A 12,801-nucleotide genomic window follows, 5' to 3' on the forward strand; every position below is an offset into this window, starting at 1 on the left:
ATACGACGAGATGAAGAAAATGGTTAGAATTTCTTACAGGCACCAGCAAAGGGAAAATTATGTAACTATCCTCTTTGCAAACCTTTGTAATTGGAAATTTTGATACCCTTTAAGGAGACAATACCATGGACTGCAAGTCAAAAGATTTTATGGGAACCATTAAAGTGCTTTTCCTTTCCTCACATCTGTCTTCATTTGCTTAGTGTTTCCTTCAGATTTCATGCAGTGTAGCTAAATCTAAAAATACGGAGACAGAACTCCTTAAATCAAGCCAATGCACTAATAATATTGTCCAGGATCATAAGCCAGATATCTAAGAGATTACATCAGAAGAGGTTAATTCATGCCTATGTTCTTGATTTACTATTTGTTTTACTTTGCTAAAAAGAATATTGAAGAGTTAATAAAATCAAAATCCATAGATATTGATTTAAGATAAGTTGTTTATCTGGCTGTTGTGGCAGAATGTCACAAGACACATAAAATTATATAGCATATGAAGAACAGTTTTCATTTTTATTCATCAGGTCTCATTTATTTACCTAGATTCCTATTTCATTTAAGTGTTCCTTTTCACAAAGATTAACATTTTTTCTTCTATGAATTTTCATCCTATTTTTCTAGGTTAAAAAAAATAAATCAACATTACAAACTGAAGCATCCCTTTCTAAACAGAGACAAACGGTGCCATATATACTCTCTAACATTAACACCGTTAGCAGGGTTCCATTTGGCTTGTTTGATTTGGAGGTAATTCTGAGCCAGAATTCTGATAATTGATATCAATCATCAATGGAATTTTATACCAGATGAGGACCTGGCCCAGGGATTTTAGGGTGTGGTATTTTTCTTTCAAAAGAAGCCTCCCAAATATATTAGCTTTGTTCAACTTTTTATTGAAGGAGCAGAAGTAGGGAAGAAGTGCTGAAGACACTAGTGAGTGTCTCAGTTCCTAAGCACTGGTCTACACTACGAATTTAGGTCGAATTTAGCAGTGTTACATTGATTTAACCCTGCACCCGTCTACATGACAAAGCTGGGTGGTTTTTTTTGGTTTTTTTTACTTAAAGGGCTCTTAAAATCGATTTCTGTACTCCTCCCCCGATGAGGGGATTAGCACTGAATTTGGGGTAGTGTGGTCGCAATTCAACGGTATTGGCCTCCAGGAGCTATCCCAGAGTGCTCCATTGTGACCACTCTGGACAGTGCTCTCAACTCAGATGCACTGGCCAGGTAGATAGGAAAAGGCCCGTGAACTTTTGAATCTCATTTCCTGTTTGGCCAGCGTGGCAATCTGCAGGTGAGTGCAGATCTTATCAGCAGAGGTGACCATGATGGAGTCCTAGAATCACAAAAGAACTCCAGCATGGACTGAACAGGAGGTAAGGGATCTAATCGCTATATGGGGAGATGAATCCGTGCTATCAGAACTCTGTTCCAAAAGATGCAATGCTGGAATATTTGAAAAAAAATCTCCAAGGGTATGAAGGACAGAGGCTATAACAAGGACCCACAACAGTGCCGAGGGAGGGTCGACTGATGACATGGCTTACAGGGTATTAAAATCAACAAAGGGGGTGGGCTTTCATCAAGGAGAAACATGCACAACTTTTATACAGAATGGCCCCCTTGAGGATTGAACTCAAACCCTTGGGTTTAGTAGGCCAATGCTCAAACCACTGAGCTATTCCTCCCCCACACTATTTCACACAGGACTGAATCTCCATTAAACTTTTCAAGGTGCCCCTGACAGACCTCTCCTAAATGATTATCGGCCATTGATTTCACGGAGGGAGGGATGGGGGAGCAAATGAATACAAAACAAATCTGGTCTCTTTCTTGTTTTGATCCACTCCATCTCTCCATCTTAGGCGGGCAGCAGACGGTGCAGTACGATTGGTAGCCATCGTCATCTCCTGGCTGCTCGCCAGAAGATGGTGCAGTATGACTATAGGTAGGACTCCAGGAGACTAAACTTAAAAAGAGAATGACCTGGAGTCACTCCCATTTATGTCCAGGCACCCTTGACCAACCTCACTGAGGTTGGCCAAAAGATCACCCAGGAGACGACAACGATGGCTACCTATCGTAATGCACTGTCTGCTGCCAAAAGACAATGAGCTGCTGCTGTGTAGCAATGCAGTCCCACGTCTGCCAGCACCCAGGAGACGTACGGTGACAGTGAGCTGAGTGGGTTCCATGCTTGCTGTGGTATGGCATCTGCACAGGTAACCCAGGAAAAAAGGTGAGAAATTATTGTTTGCCATTGCTTTCACAGAGGGAGGGAGGGGGGGCCTGACGACATGTATCCAGAACTACCCACGACAATGTTTTTGACCCATCAGGCATTGGGATCTCAACCCAGAATTCCAATGGGCAGCAGATACTGCAGGAACTGTGGGATAGCTACCCACAGTGCAACACTCCGGAAGTTGATGCTAGCCTTGGTACTGTGGACACACTCCGATGAGTTAATGGTCTTAAGTGGGGACACACACAATCGACTGTATAAAATCGATTTCTAAAAAATCAACTTCTATAAATTCAACCTAATTTCATAGTGTAGACATACCCTTAAGAGCTGTTTTGCTCTGCTGGATTTTTTTGTCTTATGACTGGTAGTATCCCTTCTGCAGCATGGACAAAAGTCAATCCTACCACTCCTGAGAACATTCAGTTCTCCTGTACTCCCTTTTTATTTCAAGAACCTTATACTCAGATGAACTTTTCAAGTGTCGTACATACCTTTTATCTGGGGTGTGCACGTGGGCTCCTCTTTTCAGTCTCATTAAATCTCTGTTAATCAGCTAATAAATCAGATTTGTCACATATGCTATAAGATTTAGGCCCATCTCACTATTACTCTGCACCTTTTACAAGTCATTTACACCAACATAAAGGTGATGTTAAATACTACCAAATCAGAATGGTAGCACTTTACATAACAATATACATAAAAGACCCCTTCAACATGCAGGACAGTGGTGAATCTGGCCCTTCATCCTGATATTGTTACTGTTTATTAATTATTATTATTTGTATTGTGATATGATCTAAGAGCTCCAGTCATGGATCAGGACCCCACTATGTTAGGTACTGTAAAAACAAAAAAGAGGATCCCTGCACCCGTAGTTCATGGATCAGCTATAAGTTCTATGATTAAAAAGTTCACTTCCCAACTTGTATCTGCTGAATAGCAGTGAATCATGCTGTTACCACATTACCAAGGTCTCCTTATTTTCTGATCCATCGCAGCATTTAATTTATGATACAGTGATGACATAAGTTTTTGTCATGATGGACATATTACACAATACCACAAGCTAATGCAACAGTGCTACAATGGAAATGTTGGGTTAGAGAACCCCAAAACATTGCAGTATCTTGTTAGAAGTTTAAAGTGAACACATAAATTAGAATATATCACAGCAACTACTCACCAGGTAATTGGAACCATGTAGGTGAACTTGCAAGAAATCTGGCACATAGTGAACCTTCACCCTCTGGATATTGAAAACAGAGACTGAAAAGAAAAACATAGCTACAGTCAACAAGATATTTTCCTTAAAAGCTAATGTTTGTAACAAGAAAGTAAAATAAGTGAAATAGAAATTAAACAGAAAACTCCCCAAATTAGGGTTAAATCTTGTCCTATATATAACCTGAAATGTGTAACCCTATCTTCTCTACCCCTCCCGCCCCCAGCAGCCATTTCTTTAGATCTTCCCCTCAACACCAATGCAAGGGGAGGGAAGTGTGAGCTGAAGTTAACCCTTTGTTCACCGGGAACTGTATTGTTCCCTGAAACCTGTTATAAAATTGTGTTTGCAAAACTTCATCCAACAGACTTTGTTTTAGAAGCTTTGCAACTCTTTTCCCCAGGCACTTCCTCAATCTCTCTTCCTACATAGAAGAGGAATCTTTCTCCTGCTTCCTAAACCATCCTGAAATAGTTCAATATACAATGTTAAGAAAGTAGAAACTTTGCACAGAAACTTTGGAAGAAGACAGTTAATGGAGAGAGAGAGAGAGAGAGAGAGACTCATCAGAAACTCTGAAATGAAACTATCAGCTGAAGATGGAAATGACCATTGTTTCTCTCTTCCGGATCTGTGATACTGACAGATAATAAGACAGAGTAATTGTACATAAGAGTAACTGTGTTCTACTCCTTATTAAGGCATGAATAGCTTGCATTTAACAAGTAAATTCATTTTACTTAAACAGTATTGCCAACCCCAGGAGTTCAATAATCATGAGTCAAGTCCAAAAAATTATGACATTGGTTTAAAAATTGTGAGATTTTAAAATATTATATATAAGTGTTGGGCTCTTTGTATTTACCTTGTGGGTTTTGAGCTTCATAGGGTGCGCACACTTCACATTTTCAAGTTTTTCTCATCAAACATGAGGGCTAGAAACTTTTTTTAAAAAATGACAGCTGAGATTTTCATGCAATTTAAGCCCAGCAGCTGGGTTTTAAAAAACTCCACCAACTATCATGAGAGCTGGCTATCCTGCAAACAAGATATAACACAGCAGTGAAAGCCTGCTGTAAGCTTTAGCCAGTCTCAGTCTGTTCTAAAATGGAGAATGACCTTCAGTCTCTGAAGTCACACCAACATGTTGATACATAATGACAGCTACTCCACAAGTTAACTGAAGCCCCAAAACTGCAAACATTTATGCACGTGGTTTACATTACACCCACTGATTTCAGTAGGACTATTCCTGTGCACAAAGTTAAGCACATACACAATTCCTTTCAATATTGACCCTAATACAGTTTATTTGATATGGAGAATAAGGGAGTTTGTTTTATTTTTAAGAATATAATGTGCACCTCAGTTTACCTGTTTACATGCCTGATGCCTGAATACATGCAGTTAAATCAAAAGAGGCAATTATGGAAGAAACAAACAGGAAATAAAACAATGACAGATAAGTTACTGCCAGCGAGAATACCAAAGGTCCTTAAGGAAGCAATGGGGAAGCTGTTAATTGGGAAATATGCACCTGCCGGCTCCGCCCTGGTTAATAGGTTAATTTTTCCCAAGCCCAAGCCTAGGAGCAAGAGGGTATTAAAGACTCCATCCTGGAGAGGAAGGGGAGGTGAGTAAACAGCAGTTGAAACTGACAGAAAGACACTGTGGCAGGGGCTATTTGTCTCATCCAGGCCAGGAGTAGGGGTGTCTGGGCTGAGAGGAATGTACCTAAAGCTTGCAAGGAAAGAATAAAGTTTAGCTAAGACCCAGACACATGCCCTTCTATTGTTTTATCCTTTTTTTGCTTGCTATGAACCTTTGGGTGAATAAATAAAAAGAAGCAAACAGAAAAAAACCTGTAATTCCATCATGTGGAACCACACTGACCCCCATGTTGCTCATCAGCAGGGTTAGAAATTTTATATTCACCACTCAGCCCTCTGCCACCTGAGCGAACACAATAACTGGCAATAATGGAGGGTCATCATCTTCTATGGCCCAGCCAGTAGAAGGGGACAAGACACACCCTTTCCCAGCAGGTTCACAGCTATTCACTTGCAATCAAGGAACAGTGAGACTCAAGAATCCTGGCTTCTATTTCATGTTTTGAGGGAAATGTTCACTAGTGGTCATAGATCCTTCTGTCCCATCCCCTTCAGCATGACCCCTGTCCTCATCCTGTCTTTTCCTCCCTGCCCAGCCAGCCCTAGTAGCCACTCCCAAGCTCCTTATCCAAATAACCTTCATCCCTTGGCCACTCCCAAGCTCCTTGTCCCCACTCCCTGTCTCTTCCCTTGTGATCTGAGTCCAAGTTCCCCTGCCCCATCTCCCACTCCTAATCTCTTCACAACTCCCCTTGGCTTCTTCTCTTGGTCATAGTCTCCTTGTCCAGCCAGTTTGTTTCCCCCCCACCCTTGGACTTCTCATCCAATCTCAGTCTGCCCATCCATCCGCAGCTTCTGATCCCAGTTCCCTTGTCCAAACAATCCCAGACTCCCATCTTGGGCTCTGAGTCCAGGTCCCAGTCTTCACCCGGCTCCAGGTCCCAGTCACATTCTCAGTTTACCCCGGGGCTCCTTGACCAATCCCAATCTCTCTTGTTCACCGGGCTCCTTATCCGATCTCAGTCTTTCCCCCCACCAGAGCTCCGAGTCTACTCCTTGCACCCCCCAGATCAGGCACTTCACTGCTCGATATCACAGCCTGGGTGCCAGCATGGGGAGCCCTGACATCACAGGAAAGACAGTCTCTCTGCCCTCATTCCCTGTGTTTAGCACCACAGCAGCCAGGAGCAGGAATCGCAGTGAAAGCTCTCCAGTGTTCTAGCCACTACACCCCCATATTCTGAAAGTGGTCTCTTAAGTGTGTTTACAAGGTGACCAGTTACAGTACAGTAAGTATCATGGGAGCAAGGGGGAGTAACGAGACAAAATGGATGACTGGGGTATAAGTGAAAGCTGCCTGTTCCCAGGAATGGATGTAGTATGTTTAGGTGTTCCAAGACTCCAAGTAGCTACACAGGCTTGGCATTTTTGTCCCCTGGCTTGCTGAGGTAGTCCTTGTAAAACCTTCTCATCAACAGGCACAGAGTAATTACTGAAATATCTCCCTCTTTCTTCCACCCCTTCAGTATTGGTACAGTATCATTTGATGACTATTACTGGATTTGGATAACTCTGAATTCATCCAGCTATGGCTAATTCTGGTGATCACAGGACCCACCTATGCCCAGTCTTTTATTCTGAAGGTAAACTTCTTGCATCAGTTTTCTGGATGGCATTCTACTAATCCATCTGTACTGGGCATAATAGGTGCAGACAATGTTTTAGCAACAGCCTAGGAAGCTTGAACCTTGTGTACCTGTACAGCTTCACATCCATGCTACTGGCTAGACACAGGAAGACATTTTATTACCACAAAGCAATGTAATTACCTTGGAAACTATTACTGCTTCTGTGATACATGGAAAATAACTCTACACTGTACTCAAAATTGGCTAAGAGTGGCTTATGAGAGCTATTCTTCTGGAGAAAATGCCTCTTGCCTTTATGTGTGTGTGTTCTTGTAATATGCAAGCAAGAATTGATTTCCCAATGTGCAGTCCTTACTCACAGGAGCAATCCCATGAGTACAGGCTGCAAGATTAGACAGTAGGTGCGACTTAAAAAATAAACATGCAATTCTGGGCCAAATCCTTACCCCTTCTCCAGCTACTTTCCACTGCTCTGATGGGACAAAAAAAGCTGTAAAGCTGGTATATCTGGCCTGTGGAGGACTTCTCTTCCATAGGAGAATCCCCAGGTGGTGTAGAGCAGCTCTAATGGCTCCTATACTATATCCTTCCTCACCCCCTTCTGGTGTAGGAGCCATTTCCAGTGAATCTTTATGTCTCACCACCGATCAGTGAATTCCAGAACAGCCCTTTGGGGCCCATGAGCAGCCAGGTGTGAGTTAGAAAAACCCTGAGGCCTTGCTCTTCAGGGTCAGGGGGCATGAAGATGGCTTAACATGACCTTTGCCCTCTGCCTCCCCTCAGCCCCACTATTGCAATTTGGCTGGACCAGGAAATCTGGAATATTTAAAGTCATTCGAAAAACAACAACACATCCCACGTGCTGACTGTGCCATTACCAGCTATGGTCCCTTACTTATGTAAGTAGTCCCATTGACTTCAGTGGCATTACTCATGCGAGAAAAATTGCAGGATTGTGCTCCCTGTAAAATATAATGGAATTTGTGTTTACCATTAACATATGTACCATTAACAAATAATTTTTTCTGCCCCATTCTCTTTTTTGCTGCCAAGATTAAAAGACCAAACTATGGTGGAAAATCACTTCATGAGGAAGAAATCAAATGTTATGAAATTTTCCTTAGAATTTTTCCATAATCTGGCAGTTTTGTCCCTTTGAAGAAGTTGTGCATCTGTAGAGTACAGACAGTTTATTGCTAGGGAACAATGTCTGTACATAATGACTATAAGATGTTACATAAAAGCTTAAAGAAGTCTGCAGTAATTGTTGCTTGTACATGGGAATGTCTTTCTTCACATCTGGGCTTCAGAGGACTTTAATTTAAATAATTTAAAATTAGCATAGAACAGTGTCTTCAAAAAATAATGCTGCCATCCTCTCACATTATAGTGTTGCCGACTCTGTTGGGTCTTATTTAAGCTTTGTCAGCTTTTCCGTCATAAACCTTATTGAGGGGGGATTAATTACTTCAGCCAGCTGAAATGGCACTGAGGCAAAACTTTATTTTTTCTATATTGTATATTTATTGGCACTTACACAAAACTGTCTAAATCAATTCACTTGCTTTCAATTGAGAGATCAGCAAACAACTGGAAGAGTTTCACATGCTGCCTATTGTTTAAAATATTTTGAAAAAGCAAGATTTTATTTAGTTATTTAGGGCCAGCTCATGCCTTATGTGGCCACACAGAGAGTTTAAAGGAAATACATACCTCCTGCATGGCCTGTCCACATCTTGGCCTAAGCAGGTGTGGTAAAGCACAGGCTCTGTACCTGTTCCCCACCCTCAGCCCGTCAACAGGTGGGTGGAGCAGTGGTGGAGCCATTGACTGTGCCCTCCCCTCAATATGAAACGAAGGGGGAGGTGGATTGGTGTCTCGGCATGCACAGACAGAGACAGCTACTGAATCAGGGCTGGTCTCTAGGGGTTCCTTCAAACATCCAAACAAAAAGCAAAGAGGAGCTCACTAGTCAGACACTGAGGCTATGTCTACACTATAAATTACTTCAATATAACTTACATTGCTCAGGAGTGTGAATAATCCACCCTCCTAAGTGACGTAAATTATACCACCTAAGTGCCAGTGTAGACAGCACTATGTCTGGCTTTTTGACCGACATAGCTACCGCCTCTCACAGAGGCAGGAATTATTAAGGAAGAGTGCTCGCCTGTCGGCTTAAAGTGTCTTAACCAGAAGCACAAAAGCGGTGCAGCTGCATTGGTGCAACTGCGCCGCTGTAGCTGCTGTAGTGTAGACATAGCCTTAGGCAGAACCAAAGCAGGATGGGAATTGCCAGGCAGCAAAGCAAATAGGCAAAGCAAATAGGCAGGGAGCTACTGAAGTACAAAGCCAGGCAAAGACAAAGGCACCCTGAGAGTTCGAATGGCAGACATCTAGATAGGCAGAAAGACAGGTGGACAAGCAAGTTATTAGTTAGTTTGGTAGGTACCTCTGTGGGTTAAATATCCCTCCACCACTGCAAAAGTAGCCAAATCCAATCATTATCTCTTAGTAGTCCAGGTGTTGGGTAGAATCTCAGCTTAGTAGTCCAGGTGTTGGGTAGAAAATCATCTCCAGTCCCAGAATCTCTTTCCCGACCTCCAGATGAAATTGAATAAAAATCTCAGAATCCACTTTCCTGGCACTGGAGACTCCCAGAATCCTCTGAGTATCCACTACTACATTCCCAGCATTCTGCAATGGGACAAATCTTCATAGCCTCAAAAGCTATGGATACTCTGAATCTCTGCATTTCAAACCTGGACAATTTACTCCTGGTCTCCCCAAGAGAGGAGATTAAACCAGGATGATCTGCAAAACTAGGAAGATCTATGTTCCCTCCCACAAAGCAGTTGGGTGACAACCCCAAACAGGGTCAGATTAACTCTCCTGTGGACCCGGGGCTATTAAATTTTGTGGGTACCCTGTATACAAGTATTTTTTCCTAATTTAAAACAAAATGATCACATTTACGGCATTGAGGCTATTAACGCTATACTAAATTTGGCTTTTAATTAACATAAAGCCGTTCTGTGGTTACGTTTCAGTGTAAAACGTAGAATATAGTTAAGTTAAGAAGTACGCTATTTTGAATTACCTTAGAACAGCTCCATTCAGCCCAGGCACTCCTAGAGACAAAGAGCTAGCTTCTCCCCCATCCCCATTATTGTGACCCAGACATCACTGGGCCACTAGGTCCATTGTACTATGTATGTTCTTATGTTCCCCAACCACTTACTCTGACTGATCAGGCACTGCAATCTGTCTTCCCTACAGGGGTATGTCCTCTTCCCCACTTACAGTCGATCTGCTGGTACTGATTGGACAGTCTCTAGAGGGTAAAACCTGCTGTATAGTTTCAAAAAATCCCCGGGACAACCCGCCATCTGTTACCTTGAGAGGGAATGTGAGGTGGAGGTGATTATCCCACAGATCTTAGCTATTGTTCTTATCTGCAATCTTCTTTGCATTAGATTTGAGAGAATATGTATCATGACTGAAAACAACGAGGTTTACAGTAAGTGATTCCAATAAGAATAATTATTTTGGTTTGAGCTCATGTTAAATGTTACTCTCACTGCTGGCATATTATCAAATTGTTTTTCTAAACATGGGATTTGATTGGATTAGGCTTGGATCTTCTTAGAGTCCAGACACACTCCCTGACCACTCAGTGTCTCCATCTGATGGCTTTGTGGGGCCAGAATATAGCTCTCTTCAGGTTGGAATATTTTCTAATCCAATGACTGTTTCAGAGGGAGGGGAAATTTTTTCCAGTCCAGCTGTGAGATACACAGCATTAGCAGATTGGTAGCAGACTCAGTCAAATCTCCAAAAAACCCACTGGAATTTCCGTAAATCAAAATTGATGGGACCCAAGAATATCTTGGCTCTTTCGGTCCCCATTCCTCCCAGCCAAACTTCTAGAGATACTCAAAGCTCCCACTCTTCCTGCTGCAATATTTCACAGGGAAATTCCTTCAAGAGCCTCAAAGCCCCTATTCTCCCTTTGGATCAATATAGATAGAACACTTACATTTTCTTTATAATCCCTTTTTTATATTGCCTCAGCCTCATCTTTCCTAATCGGCTGCCTTCCCCCCACCCCACAAATTCCAAATCTCCTCAATAAGGGAGAAATTAATTTCATTTTATTATTATACAAATGACAGTTGGATTGTGTAAATAAAGGAAATAAACCAATATTTGGAACAAAATAAGTATTGCTTTATAACTTCCAGTTGCCGCCTGCCAAAGGTTCTAAAGCACAGCTTTCCAATCCCTCGCCAGATGGAGTTTGGGACTTTCTCTAAGTTTGTGCCACTATTTGCATCCCTCTCCCCGCTACACACTCTTGATCTTCACTTTTAGCAGCCTAGGGCCAGTCACACAACATAGGATAAGGTCACTTATCTGTTCTCAGCGACTCACTGGAGTCATTGTAGATAGTTCTATGAAAACATCTGCTCAATGTGTAGCCACAGTCAAAAAAGCTAGCAGAATGTTAGGAACCATTAGGAAAGGGATGGATAATAAGACAGAAAATATGATAATGCCACTATATAAACCCATGGTACACCCACACCTTGGCTGCCGTTCTGGTTGTCACCTCTCAAAAAAGATATGTTAGAATTGGAAAAAGTACAAAGGCAACAAAAATGTTTAGGTGTATGGAATAGCTCCCGTATGAAGAAAGATTTTGTTGTTCAGAGGTATTAAAAAAAACACACACCACCAAAAGACAAAAGTTTTGCAGACGAAAAGCGCCGATGTGAACAGTGCTCTGTCGGTGGCAGCACTCTCCTGCTGACAACACTGACGCCACTCATTGGGGGTGGAAGTTTTTTGTTGGCAGGAGAGTGCTCTCCTGCTGACAAACCACGGCTACACTGTGCGCCTTTTAGTGACACAGCTGTAGTGGCACAGCCGTGTTGCTAGAAGCTGCGTTGTGTAGACATAGCCTCAGGTATGTTTGCAATTGCATGTGATCAACAACTCTTTCACATGTCTAACTTTTAATATTTGAATCTTATCCACATGACAATGAAATTGAATTAGTGCCTCACTGACTGGTGTAAATCTACTTGGTTCATTTTAAAAAAATGAAAATGAATAATCTACTATTTTTAGATATAGAAAGTGCTATTCTGTGATGCACCTCAAATCAATGGGAGTCTTCCTGCTGATTTCACTGAGTGGGTGTTGTGCCAGGCGCATAGGGCTTTCTCATTTAATAGTACAGTTCCATTTTTAATTCTGTCCTTTTTTTTGTATGTAGAGACAATGTATCATCTGAAATCTCATAGGTTGCAGAAGTGCAGAAGGTAGATATTAAGGGGGGATTGTTAGCTCATATATCAGATTTGGTAATTATCATCTGCTCTCCTAAATTTCCCTTGCGGTTTCAACTGGACAGAGTATTCTTCTCTATTTCCTTTCCTAAACTACTGTGTTAAGATCTGTTGTGCTGTTAATATGGTATAAACTTGTGAATAAAAGTCCAGGAGGATTCCTAGGGTCTCCCTCGCGCATACACACACACAGTCTACCACTGATTCATTGTGTGATGTGAGGCAAATCAGTTAACCTCACTGTGCCTCTTTGTTATAGCCACATTACAGATGGATAAACAAGTAGAAGTTTATGAGTAATATTACCACTTGCTTTTCTCTCAACAACTTTTTTATACAAGGTTAGAAGTTATATTTATTAAATTATTTTGTTTCAAAATGACATTCAAAAACATCTCTGATGGTCTATAGTCTGAAACCATACATAATTACAATCAGCAGAACAGCAGCAAAATCGGGATTCAGGTAAGAATATAATTTTTTACTTTCACAACTATGCTTAGACCATAGAGATGGGAATATAGCAGCATGCATTGCATGCAGTGTCTTCCATCAATCATTAACACATTTGAAATAATGTTGAATTAGGTCCTGAATCTCTATCTCTAGGATCAAATTAGGCCCTTTTTAAATTCTGCTTTTAGTAATGTGGCGATTATTTAAACCAAAATTTCAGCTCCAAATATCCTAGTCTTGCCACTGACACACT

Source organism: Mauremys mutica, chromosome 1 (assembly GCF_020497125.1).
Source record: "Mauremys mutica isolate MM-2020 ecotype Southern chromosome 1, ASM2049712v1, whole genome shotgun sequence".
NCBI classification, from domain to species: domain Eukaryota; kingdom Metazoa; phylum Chordata; order Testudines; family Geoemydidae; genus Mauremys; species Mauremys mutica.